General features: G+C 53.6%; 1 protein-coding gene across 30 annotated transcripts in view; it reads left to right on the top strand.

Annotated features, from left to right (window-relative positions):
- Positions 1 to 15,535, top strand: part of SEMA4D (semaphorin 4D) — a 121,401-nt gene that overhangs the window by 57,301 nt on the left and 48,565 nt on the right. Inside the window, exon 1 of one of the 30 annotated variants that reach the window (XM_084994482.1) lies at positions 7,697 to 7,926. The exons of 24 other annotated variants lie outside the window; for them this stretch is intronic. The gene's annotated coding sequence lies outside the window, so the exon portion shown is untranslated. Of the gene's footprint in view, positions 1 to 7,696; positions 7,927 to 9,532; positions 10,204 to 15,535 lie in introns of those variants that run through there. 5 more of the 30 variants (XM_084994493.1, XM_013982629.3, XM_013982630.3 and 2 more) reach the window with 5 other exon arrangements.

Below are 15,535 nucleotides of genomic sequence, written 5' to 3'. Positions count from 1 at the left end.
ACAGGGGGCTGGGGGCCTTGACTGCCTCCCTTTGTAATTAGGGTTGCTTAGATCTCTTGGTTTCTCCCTGTCACATCTGCTCAGTAAGAAGTGCATCAAGGCCACAGACACCAAGGCAGGCAGCAGGTGGAGCATGGGTGGACCTGGTCCTAGGTCCTGATGGTTCTGCGTTAAGAAGCAGGTGTGGCTGCTGTCCAGGGTTTTCCTTCAAACGCAGTTTTGGAAAGTGAGGTGCACCCCGGGCCCCGTATCCAGTAGGACTGAAGCGTGCGAAAGCAAAAAAACTAGGGCGGGTGCTGTCCCGGGGAGCTGGTCCAGGGAGAGGGCCAGAAACACACCAGAAATGCCACCGTGGTGGCTTGGAAAAGCCACCAGTGCTTGGAGGCCTCATAAAAAAGAGACAGTGGCGGGAAAGTGCCCAGACTGGGAACAGTGGGGGGGGGGGGGGCTCTGAGATTAGAATTAACATAGGAATAGGGCTGTGAATGGGGGTGCTTGTAATCCCTCCAAAATTAGGGTAAAATTTGCATCTGAATTACTCATCAAGCAGATTGCCTTGGAATGTGTGGTTTCCTTCTTGTTATTTTCCAGTTCCTATTAACAGTCATTTGCATTTCCATTCAACCAGCATTCTTAAAAAATCAACACTACTTTACGATCGCCCTCTTTCTGATGTTTCCTAGCACGGATTTCTGTGTCTCGGCATCTCCCAGGGTCTGTCCTCATGGAGAATGTGCAGGAGTGGCGGCCTCCCCTCTGGCCGCCCCACGCAGCCCTAGGTGGACTCTGAGCTCTCAGGCCGGCTTTCTCAGCCCTCAGAAGACACAAGTTTTGTATGAACTTCCAGGGTTAAACAATTACATCTTAATTTCTTTTCAGCATCAAGAAGTTGGGAGACCACCTAAAAATCTAATTTTTTCCAGGAAAAAAAAAAATCAGGAGTTGTGCCCACATATGCGGCCACATTCCCCAATAACAGTGAGGTCCGCTCTGAGGCTGCAGGAGCCAGAGTAACGGTCCCTAAAGATGCTCACAGTCTAATCCCTGGAACCTGCAAATATGCTGGTTCCCTTACCTGTTAAAGGGACTTTGCAGGTGTGATTAAGTTGAGGGTGTTGGGATAGGGAGATTATTCCAGTTTATCTGCATAGACCCTGTGTGTCCTAAGGGTCCTAGCTGGAGTCAGGAGGGCAGAGAGGAAAGAAGATGCTGTGGTGCTGGCATAGGGACGGAAAAACTTCCTCTACTTTCTTAGGTTCTGGAAGTGGAGCCTGTGAATTAAATTGACGAGAGATTCACAGAGGAAAAGGCATACATAATTTAATATTGTTACATGCACAGGGGCTTCACATAAAAGAATAACCCAAAGACACCATTAGGCTTGGGGCTGATGTATCATTTTAACAAAGGGCAATACATTGTGAAGTGACAGGACAAAGGCGAGGGGGGCTGGGCTCAGGGGACAGTCAGTTGTGAGAAGGTGGCTCGGAAGCCTATGGTTGATAAAGGGTGTTCAGTAAGGTGCATTATGCAGAGTCAGCGCTATCTCGGGTTCACTTTTGCAGAGAGATTTATGTTCTGCTTTTAGGCAAGTGGCGGAGGGCAGGAGCTCCTCTTGAAGCTGCTATTCTCAGTTACCTTCAGCTCAAAGTGATCCTTATGCCAGAGTGGTCTCTTTGGCCTGTCCCTCTTTCCTCGCTTTCAGGTAGAGGAATGAGCGGTGAGCCAAGGAATGCAGGAGAGGGCTCTGGAAGCAGGAGAAGGCAAGGTGGCAGTTCTCCCTAGAGCCTCTGGAAGGAACTCTGCCAACTCTTGGATTTTAGCCCAGTCAGTCCTATGGCAGGCAGACTTATGACCTCCAGAACTGTTGGGGTAATAAATTTATGCTGTTTGTTTGGGTGGGTTTTTTGTTGTTGTTGTTTGTTTGTTTTTTTGCTTTTTAGGACCACACCTGCGGCATATGGAGGTTCCCAAGCTAGGGGTTTAATCGGAGCTGTAGCCACCAGTCTACACCACAGCCACAGCAAGGCAGGATCCAAGCTGCATCTGTGAGCTACGCCACAGCTCACTGCAATGCCGGATCCTTAACCCACTGAGTGAGGCCAGGGATAGAACCTGCAATCTCAGGGTTCCTAGTCGGATTTGTTTTCACTTTGCCACGTCGGGAACGCCATAAATTTATGCTGTTTTAAGCCACCAGGTTTGCGGTAATTTGTTATAGCAGCCATAGGAGACCAACATAGGTCCCTTAAGAAGTGGTTTTGTGCTCAGAAGAGCTTCAGAACCACATACGGAGACAAGATAAATGAAACCATGACTGAGCAACAAAGAAAGCATCAATCCAATGTGAAACTGCATCATCCAGACTATGGATTCCAACTTCAGCTAACAGTCACCTGGAGGGTTTACACAGGGGCAAACTGGGCAAACTCGCGGGGCTGCGGGGAGCTGAGAATGTGCCCACAGGACCTCGCTGCTGCTTCTGCTGGCCTGGGATGGAGCTCTGCCTACCACCTTCTAGACCGCAGGCGCTACAGAGAGCAGCTAGAGAGGGCCTGGAAGTCCTGCTGGTCTGGGAAGGGGCAGGTCTTGGGGTACAGGTAGGGGGAGCAGGAAGGGTGCCTGGGCTCTGCCCTGACCCCAGCTGCACTGAGATGGAGTTTCAGCATTGGCTCGGCCGTGCTGGCCAGGCCTCTCCCCCGTCCAGCATCCCTTCCTGCCTCAGAGACCTGACCCAGCATGTGCTCTGTGTGGGGTGCTCATGCATTCAGGGCCAGGCGAGTGGCCGTGGGCTCTGGACATGCACCACCAACAGGACTGGGGGTGGTGTGGATGAGGCCAGAAGAGCATGCAGAGCCTGGAGCCTTCCTGAGCAGAGGCCCAGTCACCTGCCCTCTCCTTGGGGCAGCCTCTGGTTTCAGGGGCAGAGTTCCACTATCCCCATGCTCCCAGTCCCAGCCCTGTCACAGGCCTCCTGGGTGTCTGCACCTGAGACACGGTTTAGCTTATGCATTGGCCCACTGACCCTTGAATTCACCAAACTTCCCCAGTTGGACACTTGCTGACCTGCTGGCTTCCTCGGCACTGACCACACTCTGTTGGTCCTGCCCCCTGATTCTGTCCTGTTTGTGATGAGCCCATAGGCACTTGCACCTGAGTCCTCCTGTGACCATTGGTCAGGGCTTTCTTCTCCCTGGACAGCAGGTGTTGTGGGTGCAGGGCTGTGGGTTGGGTCTGTCTCCCACTGAGCTGGCATGACCTTGGCCTCCATGAATGGGGGTGGAGGATGGAGACACCGAGCAGTGGCAGAAGCTGTGCATGGCCAGCCTGGGGAGGCCCTGCACCTGGCTGTTGGGGACGACCCTGGGCCAGCGCCCCCTCCCATCGTGGACCTTGATGGCTCTCCATCTCTTCAGACGTCCCTACTCCAACCACTTGAAACTCTGATGATCCAGTGGCAGCCTCATCCAAGACTGGGGAGGGCCGTTTGATGGATACTCTCTGAGAGGCAGCATTCTCACTGGGTGCCCCAGCTGACTCCCCCCAGTGACTGAATGTCTTAGAGTTAAATCAATGAAGTGATTCCCCATTGAATGCTGGAGTCTCAGGTGGCTGGCAGCTGTGGGCACTGCTCCTGCTGTCCCCGTGTGGGCCTCACCCCTGGGGCACAGGAGGCAATGGGGGTGGCCTGGAGCGCAGAGTGGCAGGACTGTGGGGTGGGCAGTGCAGTCCCTTGGGAGTGTTCGGTGTGCCAGCAGGGCCAGGGGATGCCTCTCCGTGTCCTCCTCCCATCCACAGGTCTTCCTCTTTTTGCTGTGAAGTGTGAATGTTAGGTCCCTGCATGAGTCAGTTGTTCATATCAGCAGCGCCTGTCCCAAGGTGTCCTCAGGTAAGCAGGTGCCACCCTGCAGGGTGACATCTTTTAGGACAGGAGGTGAGAGTCACAGGCCAAGACCAGAGCTTGGAGTTGCATAGAAGAAAGAGGTGGATTTCCTCAGATAGCCAGGACAAAGCTCTTTCCCCCTCTGATCAGTTTCTTTGGGGAGAAGTCCTTATAGAAAGAGCAAACTGTGAAACTTGGCAGAATTGGGGGGGGGTATTTTTGTTTTTGGTCTTTTTAGGGCTGCAACCACTGCTTATGGAGGTTCCCAGGCTAGGGGTCGAATTGGAGCTGCAGCTGCCGGCCTGCACCACAGCCACAGCAATGCCAGATCCGAGCCACGTCTGCAACCCATACCATAGTCCGTGGCAACACTGGATCCTTAACGCACTGAGCAAGGCCAGGGATTGAACCTTCATCCTCATGGATCCTAGTCAGATTCGTTTCTGCTGAGCCACAATGGGAACTCCCAGAGTTGGTTTTTGAAGGCTCTGCCTTAAGCAGGATTAGGCCACTACAATGTGATGGTCTCATTAAAGGCTTAGCAAATGGCCCTGGGCCGTTTCGTGGTAGATTTTAACATCATTTCTAACATTAGTGGTTATCATCCATCATGCCGAGTGGTGTTATAAATGACACAGGTTCCTTTTAAGGCCAGCTCCGCCTTACAGCTCAGAATTTTAGGGGCCAGGGGGTTAAGTAGCTGGCCTGGGGTCACACAGCTGCTAAAGGGACCCAGAGCTCAAACCTGGGCAGCTAGGCCCATCACCCAGACTCATTTATGACCCTTTTGGGGGTAAATGGGTGGGTCCAACTTGATGGGGCAGAATGGCACAGATGTGGAGGTGAGTGAGGTGTGACACCAGCAGATGAGATTTGCGGTGTTGGGGACTTGGAAATGCAGAGTCTGGCTTGGCTGATGGCCGGAGGTACTGGACTGAGGATGGCAGAACTGCGCTCCTGGGGGCACTCAGGGCCACCTTCCTCTTTGCTGTGAGGTGGCCTGGGGTAAAAAGAGAATCTGGAGGAACTGCTGTCGTTTGGAAATGACATTATTGTTTTGTAAGAAAAATACCGAAAAATGCATTTCCTAATGTAAAAAAACTAGAGGATGTAGAAAAGTCCAAAGAAAATATTTAAACATACTTGAGAGTTGCCTGCCCAGAACTGAGCATGCACCTGTGCCCCCGCCCCACCAAACAGGTGGTTCATAGGCAGTCTGCCTGATGCCCCAGGCTCCAAGGTCAGGTGTGCTTGGCCCCAGAGAGCTCGCCCGCAAAGGCAGATAGTGCCGCCCCACGTGGGATCACAGAGTCGTCTCCAGTAGAGCTGTGGTGCCTACACTCTTCTGGGCATGAGCTTTTGTGGCTGTTTTTTCTTAACATGAATAAGCTCACCTTTAAGTGCTGTTTGATCATCTCTACTTTGCCTTTAATAGTCTGTTGTCTTCAGCATTGATCTGATGGTTTGCATTGCCTGCGGAGCTTGCTGTGATATTATTTATTTAGCCAGTTCCTGATGCGTATACATGTAGATGATACATTTTTGCTTTCGTTGAAGTGATGTGGAGATAAACCTTCCTGGGCTGGCATCCTGTGAACTTGTGGGAATGCTGAGTCTGAGGAAAGAAGCGTGGCTGAGCTTGTCAGACTCCTCCAGGAAGCCAGGCCCAGCTCCACCCTCACCGGGGAGCAGTAACTTTTGTGGGTCCCTTTGGCCTGGGAAGATATGGTCCACAGGCTGTGCTGCCAGCCAGGTGCCAGCTGTTACCCCGGGGGGAGTCTTTGCAACTCCTGGGGGTGCATACCCCCAGCAAGGCAGTAGGTTGTTCCCCACTGAAGACTGAGAGGACTTTAATTCACCAGTAACGGGTTCCATGCAGGAGTGTGTGTGTGTGTGTGTGTGTGTGTGTGTGTGTGTGTGTGTGTGTGTGTGTGTTGCGGGGGGCGGGGATGTTACCCAGCAGGGCTCTCCCTGGCTTTGGGGGATAGAAGAGAGATGAGCCCAGGGACCTTGCCGTGTAGGAAGCGAGGGGGCTAGGAGTGGGCTGGACCAGCTGACGCTTCACGTTCCTGGTCTGCAAATTGGGAGCCTTGTTATGTGTGTCCTCACCTCTGAGTGATCCCCCTCCGTGTGCCTGAAATGTTTCTAGAAACTTCCTTTCTAGCCAGTGACCTGTGGATGCTTTGAGTGTGCTTGCTGTCCCAAACATGGAGTTTGTCCTGGGCAGCCAGGTGTGACCGTCCCCTCCTGTGAAGCTACCCACTGGTTGCTCCCCTCTGGCCACAGGTCAGGATGAAGCAGCAACTTTGGAAACGTGTTTTCCAAACTTCATAGTTAACAAGTTTTTAATGAGGTTGTCTCATCACTTGCGTTTTCAGAATGTCCTGTCTGAGACAGCTTGACATTGAACAGAAACCCGATGCTTCTGAGCATGAGATGAGTCAGTCCTCATTCACTGTGTGGCCTGCAGCTTGTGTGCATTGTTTCATTTCACGCTAATGCCCTTTTTTATTCATTTTATTTATTTATTTATTTATTTTTAGGCCCACACCCTCGGCATATGGAGGTTCCCAGGCCTAGGGGTCGAATCAGAGCTACAGCTGCCGGCTTACACCACAGCCACAGCAACACCGGATCCTTAACCCACTGAGTGAGGCCAGGGATTGAACCTGAGTCCTCATGGATACTAGTCGGATTCGTTTCCACTGAGCAACAGTAGGAACTCCCTCTAATGCTCTTTTCTAAAGCCAGCAAGGAAGAGGGGTGGCGCGCACTCCTGCCTGAGCTAGTTATTAGCACGGTTGCACTTCTTTGGAAAGGGATTGCCTCTTGCACTCCCTTGGGGGCAAGGATCTCCTGAAGGCCGGACCGTAGATGGCCTGCAGATTCAGACGCAGCCGTCCTTGGTCAGAACCATCCTTTGCAAAGTGTCCACTGGACTCCTCCCTTGCAGCAAGTGGAGATTTTTGATGAGAAACGGGATTCGGATAAGCCCAGTTAGGCCCAGATGTGCTTAGTGACTCGATGGCGTCTTCCTGGGTCAGGGTCTCTGACAGAGGAGTGGCGAGGTGGTGTTGGGGCGGGGGCAGGCCTGGGGTTAGATGGCAGGCTTCAGACGCTGACCCCACTGTTCGACACTGATGTGGCTCTTGGCGGTTTCCAAGCCTTTGGCGCTCTTATCTGCAAGTATCTGATGATGGTCATGGTTGCGGGAAGAAGAATCCTTGTGGACATCAGCACATTCTTGGGGGCATAGGTGGCCTGACTCACTCTCTTCTCATCCCAGGAGGGCTCCTGCAGTGATGACAGGGACTCAGTGCTCCTCCGTGGGTCTCCTTGGCCTTTCACAGGTGATGAGTGAGGCTAAGACTGGAGGGAACTGGGGTGGGGGAGGGGGTAGCTGCCCACTGGGGGGCTCCTGCCAGCTGGGGGAGCTGCCTCCAGGCTGCAGCAGGTGGCCATTGCTGGGGAAGGATCTGAGGGCCCTGGGCTGTCAGTGCCCTGGGACGTGTGGCTTCCTGGGCCTGAGATGGACGATTCCCACCTGGGAACCTCTACCTCGCAGCAGCTTCCAGACCAAGAGCTTTGGGGCTGACAGGGACACAGAGGGGCTGATGGAAGGAAGGCATGGGGGTGCCCAGCCAGCTCTGAGAGAAGCCCCACTGGCTGCCTACAAGGTCAGAGAACAGGGCAAGGATTCTGCTTTTCCTGGTATCCCCACAGCCAGCTGGGTGGGAGCTTGTTTTCTGCACTTTCCAGGAGCACTTCCTTCCTGGCGGTGCCCATCACCCCACACGGAGGTGGGGCTGGCCTGAGTGAGGTCAGAGCCCCAGTGCAGGGGAGAGCCCTGTCCTGGTGTAGGGGCGGACTGGGCAGGGTTGAGAGCTGTGTGTCTCAGGTTCCTCCTCTCGGAAATGTGGAAATGCGGGGCCGGGGCCTCCAGGGCTCTGAGGATTTCTTTGTGCTCTGAGAGCCGTGCCAGCATCTGGCCGAGGACTCCCATCCTCTCCCCTGCTGCCCAGCACCCACCCGGGTGCCTGAAGGTACGTCGGGCCCCCGTGGCTGCGCCCAGACTTAGCCCTCAGCTGGTGCTCACAGGCCTGCCCGAGTCCCTCGCTTTGTCCAGCATGCAGTGAGTCAGGGACAAGACTGGTGGCCCTGAGTGTGAAGCCCAGAGGGGAGCTGTCGTGGTGGGGGCGGTGCTGGCCTGAACCTGTGACCACGGGGAGCATAAGGAAGTGCCTTCATGGGAAGTGGCGCCCACATTGCCCAGGGACATCTGTCTAGACCACGTCCTCCTGTGTGGTCACAGGGAAAGCAGAAGTGCTTGGGTGAGGCCTGGCCTGCGGCCAGCTTTGCAGATGAGGGTGGCGTCTGTTCCCAGGACCAGGGACCAGGCCGCTTTTCTCTGAGGTCAGCCCGCTGGCATACTCTCCCACCCCCAGGGACCAGCAGATCCACCTGCTGGGCCCGCGCAGGTGAACATTCGCCCCCCAAGGGCTCCTGCCCTGTGTCCCACAGTGTGAGGAAAACAGGGGTCCTGTGGAGACTGTCCCCACCAGAGCCCTCCTTGGGGGCGGTGGTCATCAGGGACCCACTGGACGAGAATGGCCTGACCCTGTGTCTCTCGTGGCATCTCGCCTGGGTCAAGGAGGGGTGGTTGTTTCTGTGGTGTTGGCACTGCCAGCTGGCCACACTCCAGGTCCAGTTCTGCAAGAAGCCAGGCCTCCAAGCTGTGTCACCCTCAACAGAAGGGGGACGTTTGATGTGTGCTTACACCCCTATTTTCTATCAGCTGAGTAAGTCCAATGGCCAGAAGAGAGATCAGTGAAGGAAGCACTGTTTGTTTTGGTATGTTTTTTTCTTAGCTACTCTTTTTTTCTTTTTTAATTTCTTTTATTACAGTTGACTTACAATGTTCTATCAATTTCTGCTGTGCAGCAGAGTGACCCAGTTATACACATATATACATTCTTTTTCTCGTATCCTCAGTCGTGTTCCATCACAAGTGACTGAATGTAGTACTCTGTGCTGTTGTGAAGCACTTTCTCCCTTTCTCACCCTTTAAAACCATATGCATCTTAACCAAAAAGGGTCTTGAAATGTGAGAAAACCAAGCCCTTTCCTCTGGCCAGTGCTATTTCAGGACCACATTTGTGGTCACCTCTGCTCCATCCCTGCATCCTGTTCCCGTGTCCCTTGTCACCGGACGAGGGCACCCAGAATGCATGAGGTGGTAACCGCAGCCCACGCCAAAGAAGGTGCCCTGCCCCTCTGCCATTGTGACGGAGCCCAGCGCTTCTGGGCTGAGATGCCATCTTCCACAGGGACGAGGTGGCAGGACCACAGTGGGGACAGAGTGGGCAGCCGGGTTCTTGTGATATAAGAATGTTCCAGAATATCTTTCAGATTTATTTTTTAGTTGATTTTGGTTCCCTCCCGGCTAGAGACTCCTCTGCCTCTGTTCCTTCCTAACCTGCTCCCTGGTTGTGGTCCGAGGGGAGGTGCCTCCTGGGGGCTGCCAGAGACAGAGGGGTTAACCCTGCAGCTGGACCTCACCTGGAAGATGACAGCGTGATGGTGACACACCACCTGTTACTTTTCCACATCTCACTTGTGCTGAATCATCTGGAAAGTGACACAGGGCTCAGAAAGGGAACGCCTCCTTCCGCCCGCCCACTGTGGGACACTGTCTGTTGGAAGGACAGGCCCTGTGCAGGCCCTGGGACCATGAAGCCAGGCTCCAGGGCAGGTTGCGGTTAATGGGACCAAGGCCCGGCAAGCCGTGGCTTGTGGAACGTGGGCGGTCACTCCCATGTGGAGGCTGCAGAGTGAATTTCTGGACCGCGGGGTGCGTGCGGTTGCCTCAGATGCCTCCCTGCAACCTGGGCTTCACTTCACACGGGGGATTTTAGCAGAGGTGACTCCCAGCTCCTTCCTGCCATCTGGAGGGACGCAGGTATTTGATTTTTCCATCAGGGCAGTCTCTCCAGACCGCATGCCCTTCTGACCTTCCTGGTGGCTCCCACAGCGCCTTGGGCTCAGACGCGCAGAGGCCCCTCGGTCCACTGTTGACCGGGTGTGGGCTGGTGGGGTTCAAAGGTGGTGCAGAAGCAGCAGAGTCTCAGAATAACTGTCTCTGCTGCACGGTGCTCAGCCGAGTCCAGGGACTAAGGTGACGTTCCTGGAAGTCCCCTTCAAGGGACGTGGAGGCTGGCGAATCAGGTGGAAAGGTTTATGCCCCCGGCGTGTGCACACAGAGAACAGTTGGGAGTCTGAAGCCATTACTAAGGTGGACTTGGACCCCGGCTGACGGGATGGTGAGTGTTCCCTTGTGTCCTGCCAGGGTGAGGCGACCTGGCCCCTCAGGCGCTCTGGCCGGAGCGTGTGGATCCCCTGATGAATTTTTGCCCAGCTTCGAGGGAAGTCGCGTCCCGGAGGGAAGGCTGGGATATAAGGAGAGGCCCTGTGTTGGCTCCGACCCTGGAGTTGGATAATGGCCTGTGGTCGAGCTGGCCTGACTTTGTACTTCTGCTGTGTATTTTTAAGGAATCACTAGATAGGAAGGCAACGAGAGTAGCATTTTGTGGTTTTGGACTTAAAAAAGAAACTCCGCTCAGGCCTGGACTTGGTGAGAATCCCAGGCCCCAGGCCGCTCTCCTCCTCCAAGAGGAGAGACTCACTTGTCCTGCCGCTGGGCAGGGTCTGGGAGCCCCATGCAGGGATAGAGCAGCCCTATCCCCTGGTGAAACCACGCAGGGGACACTTGGAGGGGCCATGAGCACCTGTGGGTACGGACGCAGTGCCAGCCCCATTCCTGGTGGTTCTAGGCAGATGCTATGATGGCTTCACCACCCGGCAAATGGCAAAGAGAAGGGACCACTGCTTCTGAAGTGCCCGCCTGGGGCTAGGACACCACCCCACCCCCACTCCTCCACCCCCATCTGCCCTGAGTTCCTGGAGGAGGAAGGGTAGGAGCTGCTGGCTCCAGGGCAGAAGGCACATCTATTCAAACTGGAGACACAAGGATTCCGCCAGGAGCGGTGTCCGCCCTGTTCGCTGGGACGTGTCCACCCCACCCCCAGTGCCATGGCCAGTCCCAGAGCTTGGGAGGTGCTGACAGGGCCTCTGGGTAATGAGGCCCTTGAGGGGGAATTGCATCTCTGATTGTGGCTCCAGACCAGTTGTTGCTTTTTCTCCTCTGAGGCAGCAGCACATAAAACCTGTCTCACCGGAGCTGTGAAGGACCAGGGATCTCCGGGGGTGGATGTCACTGCTGTTCCAGAGGCAGCAGGGGGCCACACGGCTGGTGCCCCATGGTTGGGGTCATGAGGCTGTGGCCTTCGGTTGCCAAGTCTCTTGGCACATACTGAGGGCTCCTTCAGATATCCAGCATTTACAGTCAAGCGTGTGCACAGTCCAGGGGGTTGGACACAGGGAAGTGAACCACCTCCTGTCTCATGGTGCCGTTGACGCCCCGGCTCATGCCCAGTGCACCAGGGCTGGGGTGGGGGGTATAGTATAGCCCAGCCTGGTGGCAACCCCAGATGTGAGCAGTCTTGGAGAATCCAGCCGGAGTGCCTGCTTTGCTCTCATGAATGGTTACTTTCTCTCCTTCAGCTTTGGTGGGATGTTTGTTATTCTTCTTGCTTATAATTTTTCAAGAGACCCAGTAAGCAAAGCTTGGCCGGATCTAGGCATCCGTTCTAGGGCTGTTTTCAGGCTGCCCTGGCCTGTCAGCCCAGCTGGAATGACAACCAAGCTTTCTGTAGGCTTGACCACTCTTGGTGGGGCACAGCCAGGGTGTGTGGAGCAGAAGGCAGGGTCCCCCTGGGAAAGGCGGGCAGGGTGGAGGTGCTTCTGCTGCTTCTCAGCCCTTGAAGTCATGCAGACTCTGGGTGCACAGGGAGCTCCAACTAGGAGGCCTGGGGGTGAGTCTGGGTGACCGTTTGCTCTAAAAGCCCTGCAGGAAAGCTGGAGAGCCAGGGTGGGGCGTGCAGCCTGAGGGGAGCCCTGGGGTGTCACACATTTTGAGTAGAGTGGGCAGAAGTCACTCTGGGGCAGCCAAGTCAGGCTCTGAAAGACAGGGCTTGAGCAAGTTTGGAGTCAGAGGATGCACCCTGAGTTCAGACCTTTTCAGGCTCGTGGACTAGGGACTGGGAGTAAAAGCTGATGTCGTGGCTGTGCATTTTAGGAAGAGAAGCTGCAAATCTAGGCGTAAATCATAGAGTTAGAGCCAGCATGCCGATTGGTGTTAGCTCAAAAAAACCCAGTTTTCCCCCACACTTGTTTCTGCTAGGATGTATCTGTGTGTGGCCCTGAGGTTCTGGTGAACCTTTCCCAGCACTGGGGGTGGTCCCAACTGTATCACAGGAGCACAGTGTCGTTTGTGTTGCTGTGTTAACATTTATTTAATGTCCACTCCTGAAGCACGCCTATGTCCTTTACAACTTCTCATTCACCCAGCTTCCTCCGCAGAGGTGGGGCCTTAGGAGAGTAGCTGGAGGAGGAGGAGGGGCTGTGGGTGTAGAGGGGCTGAGAGGGTACCTGGGGGCAGGGTAATGACTTGTTCTCAGTCACAAAGCTGAGAAGAGGCAGCACCAGACCTCGACCTGGGCAGGCTGGCCTCAGAACCTGCACCCTGACCACCGCACTTTGCTGCTTCCCCTGTTAGGGGGAAGAAGCTTGGACGGAATTAAGACATCTAACTGGCTTGAAAGAAGTTTAAAAAAATGTTCTAGATGTTGACTGTGTTTTACAACACAGAGAACACGCCTTTTCAAAAACACTGTAACTTGGAGTTCCCGTCGTGGCTCAGTGGTTAACGAATCTGACTAGGAACCATGAGGTTGCAGGTTCAATCCCTGGCCTAGCTCAGTGGGTTAAGGATGCAGCATTGCCATGAGCTGTGGTGTAGGTCGCAGACATGGCTCGGATCCTGCTTTGCTGTGACTCTGGTGAAGGCAGGTGGCTACAGCTCGCATTGGACCCCTAGCCTGGGAACCTCCATATGCCGAGGGAAGCGGCCCTAGAAAAGGCAAAAAGGCAAAAACAAAACAAAACAAAAACACTGTAACTAATGGAAAACTTAGAAGTGAGTCAGATGAGAATAAGTCATGAAAGTTATGTGCAGTATTTCCCAGTAGAAGGAAGCAAACCTGTGAGCAGGGCCCTGCTTTGGGAGAGTGTGGGCGTGGCCCCAGGCAAACCCAGGCCCTGGGCTCTGAATTCCTCTTGAGGGGAGGAGACAGGGAGAGAACCCGTTCATGGGGGATGGGGGATATGCTTAAACTTGCAGGGGGCTGAACCCCGATATTTACATCTTGCAGAGTAGGTAATTAACAAATTAGGTATAATTGGCTGTGCTTCACAGGTAAGAAAAGTCACAGTTGATACTTAGGCAGTGCTTCCTAGCTGCCGGACACTGAAGCTCTTCACATAGTTTACTCCTGAATCTGACTAACAACCAAATGAAGTAGGTGCTCTTATTATACCCACTCTCTGGATGAGGTAGCAGAGGCATAGAAAAGCCCAGGAACTTCTCCAAGGATACACGGCTGGAAAATGAAGAGGCCAGGCCTGGAGAGTCCCACGCCTGGCCCCAACTCCATGTGCTGAAGGGAGCACCTGCTCAGTGGCTGCTGCAAGGGGCCTTTGGAAGGCGAGGTCACGTTTGTAGGATATCAGCAAGGTGCATGCCAGACGAAGACCCCTTCACCTGGGCTCTGTGGTCTTGCCATAAATGTTTTGAGACAGGTACTTGGGCGTTGGGGCCCCCACACTCTCCTGCGGGGGTGGGGGTGGGCAGCAAGTTTCTCCTGGGAGAGGGAGAGGGAGACGCTTGTCTCCTGATTTTACCCCTTTCTCTTGCAAGTGGACAGTGCATGACAAGCAGGTTTGCAGAGTCAGAGGCCATGTGGTGTTAGAGCGATATGGTTCGTGATTGCATACAGAGGGGGTCTTTTGCATTCTTCAGTATGGCGATAACTAATTATAGCCTCTGGGGTTTGATGTTGGGAAAGAAGAGAAAAGTTGCTGTGGTGAAGGGTGTAGAGAACGGGGGCCCCCGCAGGGCCTCATGGTTGAATGAGCCGGAAGTGTGTCTTTTTGCTCTTTGGTGGAGGGTAGATGTGGCCACTTGGCTTGAAGGCAGACAGTGAGGACATCAGTGTCCAAGTGCATTGTGTGTAAGCACACAGACGTACACCCGGGAGCCCCAGCCTGCTGTTGTTTGTTGCCTGATACCATGAAATTAGGCTGAATATGATAACCTGCCTTTTCCAGCCACAGAACAAGCAGCTGTGGGCTTTTATTTATTAAAGTGAGGAAGACTTACTGGATTTCTAGAAGAGAGATGTTTTGGGGGTTTCAAATTCTTGGTATTCACAGTGTTTATCTAAACCTCTTATTTACGGGTGATGGCTCGACTCATGTTCTTTTTCCCTTAAGTTGTTTGCAGCAATCCCCAGATGGCTGCTGGGCCCTGCCTGTCCATGTGATAGGAAAGCCCCGTGTGAACAGGTGAATCCCGTGGTTCCTCGGCTTTGCCCACGGCCTGCCCTTGGGTTCTGTGTCGTGGGTAGATATAATCTTGTCCAGGAAACTGCCCTGCTTGCTCACCTGAAGACGCTTTTGCTTATAAATTGGCTGTCAGAAGCAGCCACTGCTGTAGGAAGGACCTCAGACCTGGTCTGAGGCACCCCATCACCAGGGGTGGGTGTCAGGGGGCTGGCGAATCCTGCCATTTCCACCTGTCACTTTGCGGTCTCATCTACTAACTTGAACTGTTTGCTTAGCATTCAGGGGACATGTTAGGGACCCTGGGTGGCCTTGGAAATGGGGTGCTTGGGTGGCCATGTGAGAGTGAGGTTAAGACAGGTCTCTGTGCAGCAGGCATGATGGTCCCCTCCTCGGAGGCCGGTGTGGGGAGATGGGGAGTTAGCTGTGTTTCCAGCTTCTCCTCCTTCTCAGCTGTCTTTGGAAAAAGGGCAAGAAATCCTTAAAGCCAAAGAGAAAAAATAATTGCAACCACAGAAAATGCTAGAGCTTAATTTTGAGATTTAAAAAATATGTTGGATCACTTGTGGAGTTCCTGTCATGGCTCAGCAGGAACAAACCTGACTGGCATCCAAGAGGACGTGGGTTCGATCCCTGGCCTCCCTCAGTGGATTAAGGATCTGGTGTTGCTGTGGCTGTGGTGTAGGCCAACAGCTGCATTTCCGATTCGATTTGACCCCCAGCCTGGAAATTTCCATATGCCATGGGTGCTGCCCTGAAAAGACCAAAAAAAAAAAAAAAAAAAAGTGTCGGATCATTTGCAATCATAAAAGGATCAGCATCAATTTGACCTATTTCTGAAGCATCATTCATCCTACACAGTGCCCTCTGGTTTTGCAGTGCTAATTCTCTATGATAGGATATGTTCTTCCTCGACACGGGAATCCCTGTTTTGCAGATTCCGTCCTGAACTGGGAAAGGGTAACAAATATAGTATAGAAATTTGCTGTACCGCTGTGGAAATTCTGCTCTTCAGCATAAAAACAACAATCAAAAACAAAGAAAAGGGGAATTTAATGGGTTCTTCAGGAGATCGTTTTCTTGTAAATGTCTTGTCTGTATCTCTTTTTCCTTCATTGCCTCCCACCTTGGATT

This window comes from Sus scrofa, chromosome 14 (assembly GCF_054392235.1).
Source record: "Sus scrofa isolate SSC_HxYL_T2T_F1_AM1 chromosome 14, Sscrofa_HxYL_maternal_Yorkshire_Landrace_v2.0, whole genome shotgun sequence".
Lineage (NCBI taxonomy): Eukaryota > Metazoa > Chordata > Mammalia > Artiodactyla > Suidae > Sus > Sus scrofa.
This window is presented reverse-complemented; position numbering and strand designations above follow the sequence as displayed.